At 46.0% G+C, this 23,962-nt stretch overlaps 1 protein-coding gene across 6 annotated transcripts in view; it reads left to right on the top strand.

Moving 5' to 3' along the window:
* The first annotated feature begins 136 nt into the window (after window positions 1-136).
* Window positions 137-23,962, top strand: part of BPGM (bisphosphoglycerate mutase) — a 36,461-nt gene continuing 12,635 nt past the window's right edge. The window contains exons 1-2 of one of the 6 annotated variants that reach the window (XM_075115194.1): window positions 138-1,000; window positions 22,318-22,410. The gene's annotated coding sequence lies outside the window, so the exon portion shown is untranslated. Of the gene's footprint in view, window positions 1,001-19,258; window positions 19,393-21,309; window positions 21,437-22,317; window positions 22,411-23,962 lie in introns of those variants that run through there. The other 5 variants (XM_075115202.1, XM_075115185.1, XM_075115209.1 and 2 more) reach the window with 5 other exon arrangements.

The following is a 23,962-nucleotide window of genomic DNA, read 5'->3' as shown; positions in this document are numbered from 1 at the left end:
GGGCCTGCCTCTCCTTAGCAGCCAATCGCCGCTCGCGCCCTGCCCCGATGGCAGCGCCGCCCAATCAGCAGCAAAGCGGGGCAACCAATGGTAAGGTTCGGGGGGGACTACCTGTGCGTGGGGGGGGACCTCGAGGGCACCCCGCGCCCCCTCCGCTCTCCCTGACGGCTCGGCCCGTTCGGTGTGTCTCCCGGCGGGACCATTCCAGCCGGAGCCGTCCGCTGGGGGCCCACGGCGGAGCAGGGCCATGCCGGGGCCCGGCGGGGCTCACAGCGACCCCCCCCCCGGGGCAGGCTGGCCCCGGCTTGGGCGGGTTTTCTGCTGAGGGTCGGCTCGTCGGACTCGGGCCAGAACTGAAGTCAGTTAATGGCGGCGTCGATGACCGCCCTCGGGGTGCACCCTGCGGGCTTTTCCTCCCAGTGAAGTTCCTTATCAAAACGTAAGGGCTGAGGGTGGCTGTGCCCCGGCCCAGCTTGCGTTTGTGCAGGCCGCAGCTCCTGCAGCGCCCTGTCCCCGTGCCGCGGGTTGTTCGTACGTGTCTCGCTCGTGATACACGCTGGGGTGTTGCAACACGCTGTTGGGGTTCGTCCCATCGGTTACCAGACGGAGAGCCTGTTTCATTTAGTGACGCTTTGGCCCACGATTTGTCATCAGCAAAGCTGGGGAGGTGTCCCCAAATGAGTCCGTAAACAGGACCCCCCTGGGTAGGGCACGAGGCAGAGGTCTTTCCGACCCAGCTCATGGAGCTGCTCCATCGCTGCTGGCCGCGTGGCTGTGGGCTGCGAGCCATGGGCCGAGGACAGGCTGAGCCCTTCGGCTGGAGCAGCGCGTCCCCACGGCAGTGATGGCGGCCTGGGCTGGTCTCGCCTTGACAGAACCTTGTTACCCTGCGTGCTGATGAAGTGAGATGGCTAGAGAAGCCTCGGTGTGGCTGGCTTGTGAGAGTGGGTAGCACCCTGTTTCCCCCTTCAGATGGGGCAAATGCAGCTTTCACTTTGGGGTAAGTGAGATTATGAGTAATTTAGAAAATAATGAGTATAAGAAAATTCCTTTTAAATGTTGGGAGAAAGTATTTTTTAGCATGTTTTCAAAGCTGCAGAAAAGTAGTTAATTTTCAGCGAATGTCATCATGATCACATTGCCCCTCTGTCTTTAGGGAGGTGCAGAATGTATTTCAAGTATAAAATATACAAGTGTAGAATGGTAAATGGTAGGTGACCTCTAATTTCAAATCAGAAACTGACTTTGAAATTTTGGAGAGGCAAAATATTCTCTACTGATGATGTGGTCGCAGCGCAGTGAAAAAAACCTGATTTATCAGTAGGATCCTCTAAGAACTGCGTAATAGTGTGTTGGGGCTGCTTGGGAGGCTTTGCTCTTCGCTTATACTTGGAGAATTGATTCAGGTACAAACATAAGTTGGGAGTATGTATAATGGTGCATTTTTCTCTGGGTGCCTCCCCCGCAGTTGATGCCTGGGGTTCTTTTTGCTTCATTTAACTGAAGGCAGACAGGATAATTAGTTTTCCTCTTTACTCTTCCTCTTGTTTTGCATCAGTGCCATCTGCTGGCCTCAGCATGATACCGTGTTTCAGCTGAATCACGTAAGAGTTGCGCAACTCAGGGCTTATCTTTCATACTTTTTTTGGGGATTCCTTTTCCATAGATCTGATCTGAGTGTGCTCAGCTTCTTGGGGCTGGTTTATTTTTCACAGAAGTCAGTGAAAAATACAAATTGACACATTTTGCCTTGGCTGCAATATGTTTTCTCAAGTGAGTCTAAAGACCAGCTGAAGTGTCAGTTTTCTCCTGCTCTCCCTTGTATTCCCAAGGCACTCAAGCTTGTGGTGCTGCGCTGGCGATTTATCAGTGTTAGCAGTGTAACATTCAGAAACAATCAGTGGTGAGTGGGTTTCAAGCTTGGTGTAGGAACTGCCAGAATCAATCAGATTTATGTACTGGAGCAGCACCAAGGTGAACCGGTGCCATCAGCAACTCGTGCTCTGAGAGTCTGTGAAAGCTTGCAAAGCCCGTCTGTTTGGCCAGTACGATGGGATCTCCTGTAAGAAAGGGCAGAAAACCCTGCAGGGTTTGTTCTCATTCTTGTGAGCCTATCTTTTTGGGGAGGGGTTTCAAAGCCTTGTGTTCCTGTGGGAAGGAGCTGGGTAGGGTGTGCAGTGACAGGCTTGGTGATGAGCGTGGCTGAGAAATGCAATTTGTCCTTCCTCCCATTTTCTTTTGAGATTTTTGTGTTGCTTCTTCTGCAGCCTGTTCATGTTGTCCTGTGAAGGTGGGTGCTTGGTTTTTCCCAATGGTTTCCTGCATGAGAGGTGTCTTGGTCTTTTAACAGATGATTTTGGGCAGGAGGGTTGCATTTTGCTTTGCTGTTTGTGCCCGTTGGTGTGAGGCTGTCCCCAGAGCATGCCAAGACATGGGAACTGTCAGTTGTTTCTCTCTCCTGAAGGCATGGCTGGGGTTGTCAGATGATGGTGAGGCCTTTGAGAAAGAAGTATGCTGAACCAGGATGTTTATCTTGTGGAATTGTGTGCATCAGTTCTACTTCCAGATGCTTGTTAAGGCAGGAGTATAGACAAGAGGATAGAGGTTTAATCGAATTCTAAGACCTTGGCCTCTTTCCTGTATTGAGTTCAAACCAAGCCAGGAGCATACTCTGAGGTCCCGCCTCTGTCTCTGTGTTTTCTCAAGAGTTTTGTTCAAGACTTTAGTCTTTGATAATTCTGGTATGTGGCTATTAATCTGATGAGCTGGCAAAACGGTGTATTTAAAATGAAACGCCAGAAACAGAACTAGGAGCACATACCCTCACCCTCTGTGGCAGATCCAGGTCAATTTGCCTGCCCTAAGCAGGCAGCTCCTGTCTTCTAACGCCTGACATCTAAGCCTGATTCAGCAAGGTGATGTGGCAAAAACCCTCTGATGTCTCCTTTCTTGCAGTAGGTTGTTATCTGTGCCCTGGGATGAGAGGAGAGACCCTTCAAGTGGGTGCAGGAGAGCCTTTTGGTGTGGGTGGGATGGGGCAGTAAGTACTGCCCTTAGCCAAGAACCATCTGGATGGATTTGTGTGACTGCCCACAATAACGGCTCTGCAGTGAGCAACCTGATCTAGTTGAAGCTGTCCCTGCTCACTGCAGGGGGGTTGGACTAGATGACCTCTAAAGGTCCCTTCCAACCCAACCATTCTATGATTCTAAGTGTTTGAGCAGCAGCTTTCCAAGGGAAACAGGGTGGTTGTGAAGGATAGTAGAACTTCCCTAAGCCTTTGACTCCCACGCCATAGTAAATATTGTACCCTTACTGGGTTCAATAACATGGTGTATTTTTTCACAGGATGGATGTCTTACCTCTGCCTGGAGATAGCTGAGGGCTTTATGGGCTGCTTCCTTCAGGAAGCTGGGAAACACATGGTCTTGGTCTATATCTTTGTGAATTGAAAGTGGAAATTTTTGAGAGAAGGTGCTAAGGTGCTGGCAGCTTGGGTGCAGCACGGAGGGGCTGAGCCTTCTCGGCTGGGGGGCAGATGCCTGGGCTGTGTGGTGGCTGAAGTGCCCCCCAACGCTGCTTGGGGGCTGTGGCTGAAGCTGGGGGTCTGGTGGCCGGCGAGGAAGTGACAACTCGGGTTTCCTCTGGGGGCTGGCTGCCCTCTGGTGCCCGCAGGGGAAAGCTCCGAGTGGCTTTGTCCCAGGGAGGATTCGCGTCCCCGAAGTGCCGACCTCTCTGTGGTTGGGAGGGTTTTGGGTTTTCCTACGCAAGACAGAAGACTTTCAGCCAATACCGTTTTTGCATTTTAAAATTAATTTTATATAAAATATGGGACACTTCTGATGTAATTGTGGATGCATGGGGTTTTCCTGTGGTTTGTCAATATCTGTTTTTTGCTGATGCAAGATTGAAGACAATCACTGAGTGGTGGTTCAAACTCTCCCCATTTTCTGCTTAGCAGCTCTGCCCAGGCTATTCAGTAGTAATCCCCTCTTCTAATAAGCAGAAAATTATTACGTCCCACATTTGGTTCTGTAGAGCAATATTATTTCCTTCATCCAAAAAAAAAGAACTCAAATAAATTTCATGGGGTAAACATCCTGTGTCTTTACTTGCAGCATGGCAGACACAATAAGAAAACCAGATAAATAGACAGCTCTGACTTAAAGCAGAGGTACGTGAGACACCAGAGGTCTAGTGAAGGCCATGTTGTGAGCATTCTCAGTATTCTGTATGGGAAAGGTACTCCTTGTGGTTTTTGGACCTGAAAGAAATCAAACAGGGAATGTTATTTTCATGGGTGAAGTAAATGTTATATAGAGGTGTATTGGGTGCGTAGAAGAGCTACCAAGGGAAGATCTGCATCATGTAATTACAGGAAGAATAAGTGGAGATGTGTGTCCTCATTCCTTTACTGCAGACAAAGATTATATGAACATCTAGATCCCATTTTTTGTTTCCTTGAAACTGAATTGAAAATGAGAATGTAGTTTGTCTACATTTTCTTGTTTTGTTTTCAAAGTGAAAATGTTAAACCCTTTCCTGAAAAACTGTTTTGGGGATAAACTGGTTGGAATTTGGGTTGCATGATTTTTAATTAAACTGATTTTCATGCTACCTAGTAGCTGTGACACAAAATTCCATGTAAAGAATATTCAAAATTTAAGTGTTGGTCAAACACCTAAAAAGAGAAGCAGCAGGAAATCACCTCTTTGAAATATCAAACAGTGTGACGAAAGACAAGATTAGAGAGCAGCTCCACACTGGAGGGTCCATTTTCAGTCATGGACCACTGAATTAACAGATAGAGGAACAACTGGTTTTATGGACATAAGGACTATTTTATGAACATTGCTTATTCTATGTAAGACTTTTCTGGCATGTTACTGTGTGTGGGCTCCAAGCAAGCTGTTCTTGCTGATTCATCCAAAGGCCACAGAACAGGAAACATCACATACGACCTGTTCATCTGTCCTCTCCAAAAGTAGGCCTGACTTAACCCTCAGTAGATTGTAGGTAAGCATATGGAAAGAAAAAGCCCAGTCACCTTGCCTGAGGAGGACTTGGAAAAGGTGAGAAAGGATGGCTACTCGATCTGCAGGGAGAAGGCATGCCATCCCTGAACATGTCATGCACCCAGGTAATTTGTAATCGCTCACCTTGAAGTTCTCCACAATGCGCTCTGGTGTGACAGACTTGGGAATCGCAATCACGTTTCTCTGGATCTGGAAGTGAAGGAGAACCTGCAGGAATAGACCGCTGAGTCTGAGAGAGGAGGGCTCCTGTTCTGGAGGAAGCAGAGCATGTTCCAATACCTGTTTGTCATCAAGTGTATATTTCAGTAGAACTAAACCCTTTCTGTGGAGATACAATTCAAATAATTCCTGTCCCAGTAGCTTAGGAACCTCCTTCTGAAGGGCAAAGAGAGAGGTTGTGGAGGCCCACGTGGAAGGCCTCCTTTCCCATCCAGCTTTGGGACAGTCAATTCATTTTCTTCCTACCTGGACTCTCAGCGGTCTATGCAAGGCTTCCATTTTCTGCATGAGGACTTGAGAGGGCAAGTGACATCTGGAGGTGGGTCAAGAATCTTTTTCTGGCTGAGGGTCAAAGACATAGTAGTAGCATATCTTGCAGGCCATACAGGAAACAATCTACATTGGTAGGGAAAAATCAGAGGAGTGCCGGAGTTCATAGGGAATGGCTGCAGGTTCTGCCTGCTCCTCACGTCTATTTTTCTTAACAGCTGTGTTACAGGAAGGAGTACCCACTGTCCAGCAGCTACCTACCTGTGCTGGTGTTTTGTTGTGCTTGGCTGCAATCTCTTTGATCTTGGGGTCATCCAGAAGACAAGGATCCTCTGGCTTAGCCCTACACAGAGACAAAATGGAAGGTCAGTGGTGAGGAACCTCCATAGGAAGATCCAACCTAGCAACAGAGATATGTATCTAGATGAATGATTAATGGTCCACTTGTAGTCTCAATGTTTCAAGCATAATTCATGCCAGCTCTCTTGCAAATTGCAAAGCAATCTTACCATGGTCTGTCAGGAGAGTCAAGAGGACAGTATGCTGTCACAGCAGTCCCTTTGGATTGATAGTACTTGATCCGCTTCTACTGGGTGAGGTATGGATGACACTTTATCTGCCAATACAAAGGCACAGAGGCTGCTAGTGGCAGAAGTGTTGAAATAACTGCTGTGCTTCATGGATTATCTCCTAATCCAATTAAAGGCTACCTTTTGCCCTAAATTGCCAGTGGCCTACATGATAGTATGCATCCTTAGTATTGAAGACATCTATTTTTATACAAAGTACTTATACAGTTTTTCTCCAGCAGTTTCACAAAGCTCATCTCTGGGTTCTTTATTCTTCCAAAAGAATGTTTCACAGGAAAATACTCCAACATTTGTAAACAGTGTTTCAGCAAGGTGAGACAAAAAAGGGAATTATCCCAGTGCCTTGTGTACCCAGAAATAGTCAGAGTAGGATTTAAGAGTATGTGCTGTATTCTACTTTGTTCTCCCTTTTTTTCTATCTCCTCATTCAGCTGTAATCAGATCTTTATAATCCCTAAAAACTATTCACCTGCAGTCACTTTGCAGCTTACCTGGTTATCTGCAGCTTGTATTTTAGTCCTGGTTCATTCTGGATTCTTTCAATCTGCTCATGGTCAAAGTTGGAGATTCCAATGGCTTTTACCAGACCAGCACCCACCAGCTCTTCCATGGCCTGACACAAACAGGAGCAAAATCATCCGATGGAAGACAGGTCATGGAGAAGATGTGCTTCCTGACGTGGCTTGTTTCCTGACATAAGCAGCATGAAATAACTATTTAGAGTTGCAGAGTTCTCTGAGGGAAAAGCAGGTACTGGTACATTAGTGCCATCTCACTCAAGCCCAAATTCTCATTCCCTGAATTTGTGGAAATTCACACCAGGTTGCATAAGGAGAAGAACAACACTCAGTAACCAACTATTATGCAAGCACTGGAGAGCAGTGCCCCATGCTGTAGGCAAGATCTCAACCTAAAATATCTTTATTTCTGTAAAATGTATTTAAGCAATTCAAGAAGGGCATAAGAACTATGGTGAAGATGCAGTTGTTATGGTCAAGTAAAGAACTTTTTCTAGCTCCACTGACAGTGATTGTGCGGCTGATGGTGGGTCAGGCACTCAAGCAAGGCACTAGGGGAATAGGAATAACTAGGTAATGAGTAAGCATGCACATTACGGAAAGCTACTTTGTACTGCCTATATTGCTTCCAACTAATTTTGCATGCAAGAAATAACAGTTCTGTGACTGCTGAAGGTAGTGAAAACACAACAGAGGCTTACGAGGACAGAGGCTCATGACTCTTCTGCTGTGGCTGACCTTACCTCCCACGTCTGTGGAATATTAGTGTTGCTAGGTATAGACATGCGTTTGTCATCTTTGGGAAATAACTCATCTCGTTCCTGTCAATGAGAGAGAAAATGCTTGAAATAATCTCTGTTGGGATGCTAGCTGTGTAAAAGGACCGAACAGGAATGGAAGGAGCTAAAGCTAATAGCCTGTGACAAAAGCTCAAGTAATTCTCATTATAACTTTATTAATTCTTCAGTCATTTCTTATTCTTAGTTCAAGCAGGATTGTGGCATTTTTACCAGCTACTATCCCAATAAAGACAGGCATTTCTGGAGGACCCATCAAAGTGATGATCCACAAAATGCATGCAGGGAAGTGATTTACTCATAGAACAACATTCTGGAGTCTTACATGCGTTCACTTCATGTATTGTTCCATTATGCACATTTAGGAATAATAGTTTATTTAGTTGTCTCTAAAACGGTATATGGAGGCTTGACTTTGGTCCTGTGAACGTACGCATTTATACTGGAGTACATCTGCTGAAAAAGGTACTGCTGACAGACATCCCATGGGGAGGCTCGCGGTTTAAGTTGCTGAATTAGGAAAATTAGAACAGCCTGTAAGTAGACAGTATGGCCAAAGTGTTTCAGATTGTTGGAATTTTCTAGATGCCACAGTATTATGCATTTTCACTTGACACAAAGCTAACTAAAACAATACTGAGAGAAAGAAATGAAGATGAGGAGCTCGAAAGCATTAGGTAGAATAGAAATTTTGGTCTCGGTGTAGCAGAAAGGAAAGGCTAAGAGTATATGTGTGTGTGTATATACATATACACACTGACATAAATACTTTGAAGTACACGCAGTCTGTGAAATTTTGATATTGAAAAGCCTGATCTTTTGAAATCCAAGGTTTGTGAGCAACACTAAGGCTCCTACAGGCAAGGTCAGCTCAGTCTGGGGTGTACGAAGTACGTGGTGATTAAAGACAGAAAGGGAAAACAGAAGCATTTTCTTTTGCTCTGCGTTTCTGTAACATACAGAGGAAAGAATTTCTGTCAGGCAGCAAAGTGCAGGCCTCCTTCCTGCATGGGGTAATTTTCAGATGAGCATGCTTTGGATCTGTAAAATAAAGGGAAGGTGGCATAGCTTATGCTTGCTAGGTCTACATCTCAAGTTTCAAAAGGGCAGAGGACGCTGTGCAGCAGCGGTCTCTGGGGCAGAGATCAAGAGCCTGGCTCATGTGGCCTGAGTAAAGATGAATGAGCAGCACCGGAGCAGCACTGGTACTCACAACAGGTGTGTGGTCTTTCTGGACTGGAGCAGCGGTAGTGCTGCAAGCGTTACTGGCAGTTAAAGATCTCAGCTACTCCTGCACAGGACAGAAATACTCCATCTGCTTTGGAAGGTGATGTGGAATGAGGCCATCCTAGTGCACTTCTGATAGGGCTTGCTCTGCGAGCAGGGCTAGCCCATGACACCGAAGACAGTATGTGTTGTGGCAGTACACATGATCAGAGATTTTTAGTGAAAACTCCTATTGCAAGGTCAGACTTGTGTAGAAAAGGATGGCTTAGCTCAAGAAAGCTTTCTGTCAGATTTGACTATTTGTACATTTTCTTCCTGCATTGAATTTAGCAGGCAAAGCCAAGCAAATACAAAAAAGCCACGAAGAAGTGGGTGGCACCAACCTGCACCAAGGTAAGAAGTAAGTTCAAAATCCAGCTAAATATCCCGTTTTCCTTTGTAAGCAAGAGAAACAGAACCCACCAACCACACCTTTCCTGGGGCATGTGCTGAGCAGATGACACTGTGCCAAGGCACCCAGAACCTCATCTTCCTCACACAGCAGACACCCCCTTTTGGCAGGACTGCGAAGCCCGGCTGCTGAAACAAGCACCAGCCACTGCCAGTCTTGCCTCCTCTGCTGTGCTTTAGCAGTCAGCGAGGTGCTGTTACCAAGTTGGTTCTGCCTCTGTATCAGTGGGTGACACCAAGAGATCTCCGACCTGTGCCTCAGGGGTTTCTACCTGGCTTGGTGTTACCTGGTCGACCCTGCCTTTTCCTGCATCCCTTCTCCTGCACCGATGCTCTACCAGTGGCCTCTCCTCCTCATCCATCCCCCAGTGCTTCTAGGTCTCCTCAGCAGAGTGCCAGACCACAGCAGGGCTGCAGACACAGCATATCTTTCCTAACTGTCCATACAGAACGGAATGAAGCAGCAAGCTTGTGTCAGGAGTGATCTGAATGATGTTATGTTGCTTTATCCTACAGCATAAAGTTTGTCTCCAGTCATTAAGCTTCCTACTGTGAAAATGCTATAGGCTAAGCATTCCCCACCCCTGCTCCAGGGTGGAAGATCATCAGATCCTTACTTTACTGATGATGAAGAGGTGTTTCACAATGCCTTCCTTTATTTTCTGCTGGATCTCTTTCCCAACTTTGTTCTCATTCTGGTACACATAGGTACAGTCAGAGTAGCAGTATCCAGCATCGATGGCAGCCATCACTGTAGCTGTTACTTTCCCAGCCGGGACTAAAAATAATGCATAAATATTAAGAATCTCAAATCAGTACACGTTAAATACCTGTATCCTACCGAAATAAAAATAGGAAAACCACCTTACTGAAAGCAACACCCCCTTTCCCCAGGTTGTGGTTTTTTTTTCTTTAAAAGAACAGTATTTCTTGCAGTCATAAACATAGGCTTGAGGGCTTGAAGCCAGTCTCTAGCCATTTCTGTGTAGCCCCACTCCCGTGCAGGTTCAGCCCACATGCCAGGTAGAGCAGAGCCCCAGACACCAGCACAGCTCTCCAGAGCTGGTCCACGGGGAACTGAGTTTTGTGCCAGGGAGCTCTGCAACACTGGTGCTTTCTCTGAAGCCATTACCTCCCAGGTGCCCAGCACCATGAGGGATATTTTTGCCCTGGTGCTCATCTGATGGTGCTCAGCTGAGTGTGGGTCGCCATGGTCCTGCATGCCCTCTGGGCAGCCCCGCTGCAGCTGCCTCTCAATCAGCTTGTTTAATAGTGACTGTTTGCTGGCCAGGGCAGGGGAAGACAGTGGAGCAGTGCGGGTGCTCTGGGTCCTCCCATATCTGGCAAACAAGGCTGCAGCTTTTTCTCTGTAGACTGCACTCACACAGGTTAATGTGGAAGCTGAAATCAAATAAAATAGTGGAGGTGATCACCCCCCTGGGTGTGCAGTGGTGCACCCTGCAGGCCTTTCCTCCCAGTGAAGTTCCTTATCAAAACGTAAGGGCTGAGGGTGGCTGTGCCCCGGCCCAGCTTGCGTTTGTGCAGGCCGCAGCTCCTGCAGCGCCCTGTCCCCGTGCCGCGGGTTGTTCGTACGTGTCTCGCTCGTGATACACGCTGGGGTGTTGCAACACGCTGTTGGGGTTCGTCCCATCGGTTACCAGACGGAGAGCCTGTTTCATTTAGTGACGCTTTGGCCCACGATTTGTCATCAGCAAAGCTGGGGAGGTGTCCCCAAATGAGTCCGTAAACAGGACCCCCCTGGGTAGGGCACGAGGCAGAGGTCTTTCCGACCCAGCTCATGGAGCTGCTCCATCGCTGCTGGCCGCGTGGCTGTGGGCTGCGAGCCATGGGCCGAGGACAGGCTGAGCCCTTCGGCTGGAGCAGCGCGTCCCCACGGCAGTGATGGCGGCCTGGGCTGGTCTCGCCTTGACAGAACCTTGTTACCCTGCATGCTGATGAAGTGAGATGGCTAGAGAAGCCTCGGTGTGAGTCTACAGAGGAAGAAGTAGTTCCTTTTTATCCACACACACGAAGGTGATGTCATCTGTGCTTCACAGACTGGGAAGTGAGGCACAGGGGAGAACAGGGAAGTTCACACAGGGCATGTGTGGCAAAGGTGAGAAGTAAAAATAAGTCCCCATTTTTTCCTGATTTAACAAGACCATCCCTCCAGTGAAATTCCAGACTTGCCTGTTTTTAATTTTCCCTTTTACTTCTCCTTGTTTTATTAGTACAGGCAACAGGCATATCTCTATGGCTTGTTTTTTAGTGGCCAGTGCATTCATAAAGGAGAGTGTATTAATGCAGAGAGAGACATGTGAATGTATAAGAGAAAAGGTGTCCTTTAGCAATGTGGTCATCGTGTCATACATAATTAGTGCCATAAACTAATACATCCTTTTTCACAAAAATAGAACAGGATCCAGGTAATGGATGGGAGTGTGTATTTTAATGTTTGCACACACGGGGGCAGAGTTAAACTTGTGTGTGACTGCTGCTTTTGAATTTCTTCAATCTCTCAGCAGATGGAATTGCATATTGCATTCCTTAGATTTTGTAATAATGAGAAGGTGGAAATCTCTCTTCCTCTGTCTCTTTTCCTAAAAAGGATAAGAAAAAAAAATGAAGGTGGTTTACATTTGTAATAAATAAATAGGCATGAAAATTTTCTGGTAGGGACTCAAAAGATACAATCTGAGTTTTAAAGAGGAAATTAGCAATTATTATTAATCATACCAACGTTCTGAATTGTCTGGTCCTTAAATTAAAGGCACAGAAAGTAATTTCCTTTTCCCTCCTGTCTTTTGCACTGAAATATACAAGACTGCTTTTCCTGCCTCAACTCACCACTTTTTCTCAAAGATGTTCCAAAACTTGGCCTTTTAAGCATTGCTATGCATGAGATTGAAATCAAGTCTGTTTTCTCCCTTCTGTTGACCGGACACGTACTTGTAACGTGTATATTCCAGGGGAAACGGACTGTCTAAAATTTAGAAGGGTTGGATTTACTACTACTAGCACTCTAATGTGCTCAGCATCTCCCTCCTGTTTTTGATTGCAGCAATCAATGGGGATTGTGGGCTGTCTACAGCTCATAGGAGGCAGTATATGCTGCCTCAACAGAGTTGGGTTGTTAACTACACATTTGCGGCCAGGGGCTACTTCCATTGGGAGATTTGCCATTGACTCAACAGCAGCATTGGAGCAAGCCTTTTGTTAAAATGCCTGCCAACAGTCAGGTCTCTCTTTGTTTACCCAGTCTAATACCAAACTCTGTCTAACCTATTATGTATGTTGGCCCTCATGTCCTCAGGATGGCTGGATGTCATGATTTCAATGCTGTGTACGTTTTCCAGTGCTTCCTCACCAGAGACCCCCTCTGTTCTGCCCTTGCAGCTCATGATGCAGCTGTGGTGGTGGCTTAGACACAACGGGGTGGGATGAGATTCCTCAGGATCTGCACTCCAGCCTTGGCCTGAGCATGCTGGCATCTGGGGGAAGGAACCAAGAAGAGCAAGAAAAGTAAAACCTGACCTTTTCCAAGCACTTTCCCCACTCTCTAGTGTAAACCAGTGGGCTCAAGCTGATTGAACAGGCACTGGGATATCATGCCAGGCTAAGAAAGCAGAACTGCTAAAAATGGCTTATGGCCTTTTTTATACTTTTGCTCAGTCACTGTGTGACATCCTCTGGAGAGAGATGGACTTCCCAGAAGGCGTAGTCACATTCTGATGTTTTCGCAGCATTGGACACACAAGAAGCCTGAAGCGATGTATTTTGGTTTCTGAGGAAACCCCAGCCAGTCTGGCTCTGAAGCTGTAGTAACTATTACTGTTACAAATAGTGGAAATAGGGGAAAGTCTGTGGAACGTCAGCTTGAAACTACCCTGAAGAGGAACCTTTTAACTTAGCAGAACTGCAGCAAGCTACAGTTTTGAGAGCTACATCAAATGGGGTGGTTTGGTGATAAAAAGAAGCTTAACTTGCCAACGAGTGGGTACCTGAGGGTAAATTAGACAGGAAGAGATAGTTAATAAAACTGTCAGGCAGGAGGGAGCAGACCCCTGGAGGCAGTGGAGGAGGTGTTGACAGCAGACAGGGGCAAAACAAGGCATGTTCACAGTATTCCCAAAGTATAATATGGTTACATTTTCTTCTGAGTCTTGTCCACATGAAGATCTTGTGCTGCTTCATTATGTTGATGCAAATGCCTTTTTTGGACACATATCAGTTGAAGTACGTTGTATATTGATTTAGCTTAAATCCATTCCTTACCACTTCAGTTAAAACAGAAGAAAGCACTCAAGCAAAATAGCATCTATCCTCCCACAGGCTTAGCATTAATTTAACAGCATCAGTTTTTGAACTGGTTTAATTAAACTGCAACTTCCTTGCACAAGCCAGGACTGGTTGCTGCGGAAGCAGAAGCATGTCAGTGTCTTTTGTGTCTTTTCTCAAACTTGTAAAAAGAAACCTTCTGATCATAGACTGAAGAGGTGGATTAATGTGGGACTGGCAAATACTTTGCTTGATTTTCTCTTAAGTCAAGCTCTGTGAAAAGAGCAGATACCAAAGCATCAACAAAGACCATACCTTCTCAGTTGTTTCTGTGGAAGAATGGGCTTTGTAATGAGGGGATGAACAACTTAAGTTAAATAGGAAGGACACCATGGCCAGCCTCCAAACCCAACTCATCTACAAATGGAAAATTTGCCCATCCCAGACCTACGTTCCTGGCCTGTTCTGTGGGTAGGCATGGTTATCGCAGGAACGAAATTTTTCTCTCTTGTATATACAGATTGTAGGTTTTCCAAAGCTCATCACTTTTGAGAACAGTCTGCTATTTTTCTTGCCAAGTGGAGGCTCTTGTCCTTGTGGAAAAATATTTTCATGCTCCATTTCAAGTTTCAGCAATCAGCTGTGTCTAGTTTTGACAAGAAAAGAGGTGCTTCAAGCAACTTAAGAGTGGAGGAAGGGATATGTTTTCCATTTGTGAAAGACAAAAGTGTTGAAAATATTTTCCTTGTATTTGAAAAACAAAACAAAATGAAGCACACAGTAAAACCAATAGGTTCATCTTGATTAGGAACAACGTAAAATAGAACCGTGGAATCTATGCAATTAGAGTTGAATAGAAATTGCTTTATAACCTGAACTCGTACACAACAGGGGAGCTGGATTGTTTTAGCTGATTGAGTTACTCAGGTTTTGTGAATACAAGAGCAAAACCTCATGTGGTCTTTCTCCTGTCACATGGCAGGACCATGGGCAATACGAACATTTATTGGGGATGTGGAAGGTCCAGTGATTCCCACAAAAGTTTGGCTTATTGTCCTTCACTAATCCATGGATCTGCAGTTATTTCACTGTGTGTTCCAGGTTTCCTGTAGGGTTGGCGAGATGGGCTTCTGCACTCTCAGCACCTGCCATTTCCAGAAGTAATTCAGGGCATGCAGGGAGGAGGCCATGAGATGCAAATTGTTCTGGCAGGATGCTTCCAGCTATTATCTTGTCTGTGTCGCTTGTCCTGTACCCAGAACATATCTGTAGCGTGAGGGGCTGGGAAAAGATGGTAGCCAGGAGTGGGTTGCTGAAGAAGCCAGGAAAATTAATTTGACCTGTGTGTGTGCTCCCAGCTGCCCCTGTAAACTTGATGTAACCCAGAAGACCTGGTAAAGTGGCTTCTTCATATCTAAAGTTTGTGAGCACCCATATCTTTAGAAGGGCAAGAGACCTTGGTCAGGTAGCACAGGCCTCATTTTACGGTATCTTTCTAGAGGTATTATAACACCTTTCCCCCAAAACAAAGATACATACTTTGTTACCAGATATACGCTACCTCTGCAAATGCCTTAAGAAAAGCAGGACCATACTGCCCAGGTTTTGTTCTCACAGATCCATTTAATTGATCTCGGCTCAGTTACTTATTTGGTATACTGCAGATGCAGGCAGAATGATGACAGCAGTACTGAATGTTTAAGCAAGTACTTGACCTTTTCAAAATGCGAAATGTTGGATAGTGCCTTGTGTCTCTGGGAAGCAGAAAAGTGTCTTTTTTGTAATATAAAAAGGAGATGCTGAACTACAGGAAAAATATTCTTTCCAGGCTCTTCTGTGGACAGCTAGATTTGATGGCAATAGGGAGGAACAGACTAATTTTGAATTAAAAAAAAAAAACAGTGGAAATCAGGCATGAAATGATTTAAATGAGTATATTTCCATGTGCGCAAAACAGGTGTGGGATGAAAATTAGACTTGAAAAATTCTGGGAAGTTGGCTATCCTGGCTCCCCATCCATGCATGATTTATTAGTTCTGGCTGCCTTTCCACTCATGTTCCTTTTTCATTAAACAAACGGGGCAGGAAAGCATGAATTAACTTGTGATACAGGCTATTTATTTAGCAGCTTAACTCCTAAAATTTCCTGGGAAACAATCCTGTAAAAGAAAGGCCTGATTTTGTTACTTTTTAAAGTCAGGAGCAATCTCGCAGAATTCTGAGAAGTTACAGTGAAGTAGAATGCTGTGACTCAGTCCTTCTCTTTATATTATCTAATCCTGACGTAGGAGATTTTTTTTTTATTTAGGAAACTAATTTTTGTGCTCCATTCAAAACCAAACTAAACATCAGTCAGACTTGTTTCGCAAACTGGTATGCTGCAAGAGAGCCACATACCATGGAAAGAAACCTAAGAAACACAAGACAAATCTTTGTGATTTGTGGAGTGTTTGTGAGAAAATAAACATAATAAATACAGAGGTAGCTCTGTACACACACATCACCAAGTTCTCAGTTAACCCAGGGTTTGTTGTAACACGGAAGTGAAAAACTTCAGAGCAGCTTTTTTGAGGTGAACCATTAATTTTTCATAGAAAGACATTAGTACAAGCGAACTTGAATATGTCTTGCGTGTGTTTGTTGTTCTCCGCATTCTCTGTAATGACAGTGGGGTTCCCATTTTACCCTTTTGGTTATATTTGCCCAGATTCTTAAGTTCTGTTACCATGCTCTAGTATCAGCACTATCCAGTCTGTTCTCTAACTAACTTATCGTGCCTTGACTAGACACCACCTTGCTGCATTCTTTTTTTCAGAGGCCCTTTTAAATTATCTCTTCCCAGACAGTTTCTTCATGACGTCTGATGTCTGCAACACTCTGTTTACCATGGGGAAAAAAAAGGCAGATTCATCACGGGATTTTCTTTGCTTTTGATAGTGCTACAATAAGTTAATTTGTACAGTGTTGTGACTAGAAAACAGTGAAATGCCCCAAAATAAAACCTGCAATGTAAACCACTCCAAACCCACAAAATTTAAAAGTGAATCTTATCTTCAAATTGTGATTCTTGCTCCAGAAATGGCAAAACTTTTGGCAGTGAGGAAGATTTTTGTTTTCCTAGCTGTTGGCACCCTGTACAACTTCTTTTAGAGTTATTTTTGGGGGCTAGAACTGTGTGTCCATGAGGGCTCCTTCAGAACATTGTGTTCCACACGCTTTCCTGTAGCATCTAGGCACCCGTTGTGGTAAGGTGTTTACTTGAAGATGTCCACATAATGGTTTTGAGGGCACAGAGAAAGTAAGGTTTTCCCCCTGTGTATGTTTTCAGCTTGGGATATGCAGAAATAATTTTTTGAGTTGAAATTTCAGATGAACAGACAGAAGTCACATGTTTAACTTCAGAGTAACATTACCAGTACCTAGCCATAGGGATTACATAAGAAATTCAGTTCCCACTTTGGATTTGGAATACAATGCCTCACATAGCAGCTTCCCTCTGTCTGTTTTGCATATAATAAAGGCTTTTATGTATTTTCTTCCTCTTTCTTGGTCATTTATTTGATACTTAATGATTCAGGAAAACTTCTGCATTTACTTAAAGACTAAAGCCATGATTCTGGTGAGAAATACAGGGTTAGTTTACCTGCTTACACGCACCCAGTTCTCTTTTTCCCCCCAAAGTAATGGAGTTAGAGTAAAAAAGAAAGAAAGTAGAATACTTTCTTTGCCTTCCACATGGACTTATGCTTCTGGTTTTGACATAAAGAGAATCCATTTAGGTGCATGAAGTTATATATTGCCTCCATACCCAAACAGGATGAAAGCTCGCTGTATTTACATATAAAAGCAGCATTGTATTAGGCACTAGTAAAACAAAAGGTGAAAAAGGCCCTTTGCTGAGGAGCTTAAACTGTAATTGGGTGACTAACTGGTGTGCAAGGTACGCCTCTCTGCTCTGTCAGGTGCACCCCCAAGTTATAGGTAATAATAGGCTTGGTTTAAGATGTGGTGGTGTGATATATTGGCAAATAGGGGTAGGTGTGTGATGAAAAATCACCCATGCATAGGCATGCTTGAGCCAAGAAAATGTTGAGAACCACTTGTCTGGTTAATGCAAGATGAAGTGAGTAGCTCTCACAAAAAGACAGAAGTAGGACTGGTGCGTCCTTGCCTGCTATGTGCTCTCTGAGCTCTGATGGAGAAGGCTTTATTTTCCTTGTATTATAGACCAAGGTCTGGTGTAGAGAGATGTATGAAGGACTTTAGGTCAATCGGACTGTGCAGCACTCCACGTGAGCTGTGGTCTCAGGAACAAGAAAAACAGCTTCCAGGCCATGAATACACATAACCAGAAAAACTGATTAAGCTGAGGTGTAAAATGAATAGGTAAGGAGACTGAGGGCATGGATGGATAAGATGGCTGTGGTATTATAAGGAAAGGTATCCTTCCAGGGTGGCACTGTCGTGCTAACAGGAGAGTTAACACACACTGTGGGCTTCCCAGGCCCCTGTCCACATTGCAGTTGATTTCTTGCAAGAAATAAAGCTTGTGTTCAGTTTACAAGAGAAGAGATAACCAGTGTATTGGGAGGTGATGGGCAGGGAGATGGGTATAGCCAGAGTGATTTTCCAGTGTAACAGTTCTGAGTCCTCCTGGGGAAATAAGAATGGATTTATCTCTCTGCACAGTATGTTGTACTCCCAGACATTCTGCAATACAAATTTGGCCTGGGATGAAAGTGGAGCATCAGAAAATTTGCAGAGAAATGTGAAACAACAATAGCATGGATAGCAGACAGAGAAAAGGCAGGATCTAGGACTTCCGTGGAAAAACTGTCAGGTATTGAAAATGGCCTGAATGTGCCCACCTCCAAATAAAAAGGGTGAGGATTCCTTGGGCACATCTCTGGGTGGCAGAGAGAAAGGGCATGCTGCTGGCAGCAGCTGAAGTTGGAAAGGAATAGGGAGAGTCTAGAAGAAAAGGCACAAATCCATGCAGTAGAAAAACGCCCAGGAGGAAGTTTTAGAGAAGGTTTCAGAGTTACTAAAAAGTGTGAGGATTTGGTTACAGAAGTTTCTTTTGAAGATGAAACTATTAACGAAGACAGCTCATATATCAAATCAATATAAAGAGCTCAGGGTCTTCTGGAAATTACGAAGTGTATGTCTGCAGTGCTTTATGGCAAATACTTGATCGAGCTTTGAACATAGTAATTATTGTATGAAAAAGTACCAAGGACATAATCAGTGAAGAGCGCTCTTGTTTGCCACAGTTTTCATCAATCATTAATCGTCCTTTCTTCTTTCCAGTTCTGTTTTCTTCTCTTTCTGCCTTGCTCAGCTTCAGGCTTTTCTTTAGTGTGGCACAGTTGCACTGCTGCCCAGCAGAAGTTTATGTGTTGAGGACAGGAGTTTACTGAACCATTTTGGCCATAAACGTTCCAGCTACATGCTAGAGCCTAGAAGGGCTCCAGAGCGGAGACCTCAAGAAACACAGCCCAGCTGGTGTGAGAGATAATAGCTGCCAAATGCGTGTAGCTGTCTACGCAGTCTTGCATGGGGATATGGCTTTGACTTTTCCAGATATTGCTTTGACTCTTCCACAGTGCATAGTTTGAAATGTGACTCAAAGTCATTAGGCTGTTTTGCCATGCTCAAGAAATGGTCTTGTTCAAAGACTAACGGAGATAAGAAGTCTGTATTTAATGGCTGTGGAGGTCCTGGCTTGTGGCACAGGTTGCTGTCTCTTCACTTGCAGTTATGACTGCATATTGGCATATGTTTCTTTCTGCTAATTGTATTCTTAACGATTGAAGTAAAGCCAATACATAGTGCTGATACTCAATAATAGATATTTTTCTTTCCATCTCTAGGACCTTTGGTTCTTTAACTTGCAAAGCCTATCAGCCAGTTTGCCTGTGATGCACCCATGTCCAGAGCTGTACCACTAGGGTTGTTCGTACAAGAGGATACAGGTCTGATCTGAGTGGAGACAGTGTGACCGCAGGTCTGTGATCATGCAGTGTGATGTGGGAGTGTTTCTCTTCACCAGTTCAAGCTGATGGGTGGCAAATCAAACTCTTCTGGTATAGTGAACTTAAGTGTACTACTTTGATTACGTAGGCTGGACTGGCTTTATACTGTAAGTTCTGGCTTAGGCAAAGTTGATATAGACAAAAGGTAAAAGGTAGTGGGTGAGACAAAAAGGATTATATGTGTAACTGTAAGGGCTATTCACATCCAGTGGAAATATTTTGCAGAAGCAGCAGATTTTATTGTGGTTCTGTAATGAGCTCAGGCATAGCTCTTTTCATCAGGAAAAACATTGAAAATGTTCTCCTTGAGATGCAGAATGCTTTCCAGAGCTTTCCAAATAAATGAGGAACGAAGTCAGTGCAGTAAACACCAAAGAGGCACAAGATGCTGCTCACAGACAGCCTGGCCACTCTTACCACTAGCACACTTAGTGCTGTGCCGTGCTGGGAGCCTAGTGAAGCAGCGTTTCATCTGGCTGATCCTTCTTTCCCACTGATGGGTTATGATCTAATCCCTGTAAGTGCAAAACAAAACACCCTTTCTCCTCACAGCACTTTAGAGACATTATTTTAACACCTCCGCCCCAAATTTTCTTAAATTTCCTTGTGTTGCTTTTTCCTGTCAGAATCTGAATCCCCCATCTTTCATTTTCATGCACTATCATTTTAACCTATTAAAAATGGAAGATCTCTCCCTTGTAGAGACGGTGATAGAGCATGTTAGGTATACATTCAGTTTGTGGCCCTTTAAACTTTACATTGTGGCTGTTCAAGGGTAAACATTTAGAGAAGAAAATGTGAATCTGATTATGTATAAAAGATGTGCTCTCCTTTTTAAAAATAAAAGGAGGCCTATGGCAATAGAAGCACTAAAGGCCACCACGTTCCAACACCACTCCGCTCCATTTCTAGCCAGAGTTGCTCTGTTCACTTGGTTTTAATTAATCTGAATTGGAATTACAGCCTGTGGGTGTGAGGGTAGCTAGCGTGATGTAGAACACTCACGTGTTTTTTTCCTGCTGATTTCATTATGAGTAATGAGATTTTGGACCCTCGCTTCTCATAGAAAGCAAAAAGTCCTAAAGCCAGAAGAAAAAGTGAGCCCTGCCTGGGAAAAAAAAACCACTTCTGACTGACACTGTTCCTTGTTTCCTTCCCTTCTGGGGGTCAACGGGGGGGGTGCTGGATGGCGGCCTGGGGCGGTGGTGCTACCCTCGTACGGGGTGGGGGGGGTTCGGGGCCCCGGAGCTGGAGGGACCCCGGCTCCGGCCTGCGCCTGATCCCCGCCGCGACAGTGAGCCGGAATCCTCCCTGCCTGCCCGCCCCCTTCCATGCCCCCTTCCCTCCCTGCCTGCCTGCGTCCCTCCCTGCCGGCTGCCTCCCTCCCTGCCTGCCCGCCGGGGGGTGGCGGGGAGGCGGGGGGCGCCGCGGGGACGGGCGGAGGCTTGGGGCAGCGCCGGCTCAGGGGCGGCAGGGCCTGCCTCCTCCTGGTGCCGGGTCGGGGGGTTGTTTCGGGAGAGGCCGGAGGCTTAGCCCCGGCCCCAAGCCGCTGGTCGCGCTCTGCACACGCAGGCGTGACCCCGATTCTCCGTTTCGGCAGCGCCGACAAAGGGGTGAGCATCACCCACGCCAACGCCGGCTGCGTTTGTGCGTCCAGAACCAGAGAGGGAACCAGCACCGCTGCTGCGACCCCCCACAGGAACCGACCCGCGGGGGGGAGTCCCGGCGGGCGGTCGCGTCAGGACCCGCCTTGGCTTGGCTCCGGGCGCGCCCCCAGGCAGCACGCCGCTCTCTAGCGGCACCGCCCACTGGCTCGGTCTCATTGGGCGAGGGCGGTGCTCATCCTCTGGGTCAGCCAATCGGGCTCCCGCAGCTTCGCGGGCCCGGGCAAGCCGAGGCCTCATTAAGAGGCCGGGTCCACCCCTCTCCCGGTGCGGCGGCGGCGGCGGCGACGAGGCGAGCGGGCGGTGCTCGCTTGGGCCTCGGGGGTGGGCTGCGGAGCGCGGCGGTGGTCCCGTAAGGCGGCGCGGGTTTAGTCTGCTAATTCTCTGAAGTCGAGGGACAGAGTGTTGGCGGGGTCACCGGGCGTGGGGGGGTGGGGTGGTCGTCGGGGCCCGGGGGAGGGTCCCTGAGGCCCTGGGAGCAGGCGGGGTCCCTCGGCGGGTGCCGGGGCCCGGAGCCGGCCGGGGCAGCATGTCTGTGTCCGTCCGTCCCTCGAGGCAGAGGATGGCGGTGTTGGGGCCCGGGGCGGGTGGGGGCTTCCCGAGGGCGCGGTGGCCGTGGGGCACTTCCCGTGTGAGGGGGTCGCCGCCCCGCTCCTGGTGAAGCCTCTGTGTTCTTGGGGAAGGCGAAGAGGCGTAGGTGCGTCGCACAGGGACCTATTGTAAAAGGGCCGAGCAGGAGAGTTTGTGCTGGCCGGAGCGAGGGGCCCTGGAAATGACCACCTCTGGCTGTTAGACCTTAAAGCTGTGCTTGGCTCAAGGCTCTGCCGGTGTAAGACGTTATCCTGAGCGCCTTGTTCTCAGCTGCTGTGCTGGGCTCTGGGTTGTTTCTGTTGTATGCTGGGTCCAGGTCTACTGTCTATATCCTCTGTGGTGTCCCAGAGGTTTCGGTAGATTTCTATGCATTAGAGGTACGGTAATTGCAGTCTGAATAAATCTGGGGGAGCAAATGATATCCTGGGGCATCTGGGAGACGGGAAACTTTCCCTTGTTGGAAATGCAGGAGCTGTGCACTTACATCTTTTTGGGAGAAGGAAATTGGTAGCTTTCCCAGCCCCTACAAGGGGTGTGTGCACTGTTTTCTTACAGCTCCAAGAGCAAATGATGGTTGGCATAACCATTTGTACTTGTGGTTTCTTTCTGCATGAGCACTTGGTGTTTATTCTCTTCCTGCAGGTAACTAGCCAAGAGTGTGTGGTGGCCTCTGTATAAAGCAGCTCTTGAGTCTGTGCTGGGATTTGTGTAGGTTGTTTCTTTGCCATAGGAAAGGTGAGTAGGATTATTTCCATGTGTTTGCTCTAAGGCTTTCTAGCTTAAACGCTTCCATAAGTGGACCGATATTTAAACAACCCTGTGACTGCCAGTCCTTTCTAAATTTATTTGAGAATGTTGATTCTACCTAATCTTGTATGTAACTGAACTGGAGTTTATGGTCCCCAGATGATCTTAGGTCTTTGCATGAGGGTTTTTTGTGTTATATTGAGTTTTTATTGTTTCTGGCCAAAAGTATGCAACTAAGAACATGTGCGAACAGGTGCATCTCCTCTCTTGTTGGGTCTTGGTTTTTTGTATTAGGTCTTAATTTGGTTTTCTGAATTGCATTATCCACAGGAACAGATTACATGATGAAACTGAGCAGCAAGGTATCTGCAGAGATAAAGCTTTTTATGTGGCTATGTTTTGTATAGTAGTTCATGCTGTGAACATGCTGCAATTTTTAATTGTGTCTATGGGATGTTGGAGAAAGATCACTTTGGCTTTAGATGGAAATGCTATCTGATACTCCCTGTTATAAACCTGTTATCTTAAACGGTGTAGTTTAGTATTGTATCTGATGTGACATGACACCTGAATATTAACAATAGCTGATTTCTTTAAGGTGCAATTGATTATTTTGAGTGGAAAAAGTGGACCATGCAAGGGATTTTGTCTGAGATGTTCCTTGTCATTCACAAAATTCGGGCCTCCTTTGCATGAAATCACAGAAGAGCTTCCCTTGTATTTACCAACTGTCTATTGTGTGTCAGGCAATACCTCCTGATATTCTGAAAAAATCTGGAAGTCCTTAGAAGGCTTTTTAATTCTGAGCTGTACTAGTAGTTGGAAGTTAGAGCTGGGGAGATGTTGTGTAGTGTCCTTGTGTGATGTAGACTCTTGCCTTATGTGGGAGTAAAGGAGAGCTGAGCTGCTGTTACGGTCAAGATCAAATTACTGAGGCTGCTAATTCAACTTTTCTGTACACTTTCTGAAAGTCCGGTAAAAATGAATGCTGACGTTTTGCTGGGTACTTCCCAAAACCCATAATGCATGGGCTTAACCCCTCTGACTGACCTAATTCAGGGTCACAGCGGGCCTGAACTTGAGATACGTAGAGACTTGGAGTGTGATTGAAGCAGCTCCAACTGATGTGAGGTGATGGGAGCTTCCATAAATGTGTCATATGGAAATCTAGTCCAAAGTTGGGTGTGCAGAAATCAGACATCAGTCTCCCACTGGCCATGGTTTTGAGAGCACTTAATGCTTGTTTGGGTATACAGTAGTTTTCCCAGTGCAGAGCACTATATTTTTATATTCCCCCCCCCCCACTCTGTCCATTACTATCTAGTCTATCACATCTCGGGTCAGAGTGATCAGGTGTGGCTTTCTGAGTTGCAGTGATGTGTTAGATGGACCTTTCAGGCATCACACAATCTGCTAGAAGATCCTTGGCCGTGTAGCAAAAGCCTGGGTGAGCAGTCAAAATCCATCTCCCATTGAAGATAATCCAGAGGTGCTGTGGCTTAGTCAAGAGGAGCAAAGAAAGGTGGTGTTTGACCTTGTG

Source organism: Phalacrocorax aristotelis, chromosome 1 (assembly GCF_949628215.1).
Source record: "Phalacrocorax aristotelis chromosome 1, bGulAri2.1, whole genome shotgun sequence".
Taxonomy (NCBI): domain Eukaryota; kingdom Metazoa; phylum Chordata; class Aves; order Suliformes; family Phalacrocoracidae; genus Phalacrocorax; species Phalacrocorax aristotelis.
This window is presented reverse-complemented; position numbering and strand designations above follow the sequence as displayed.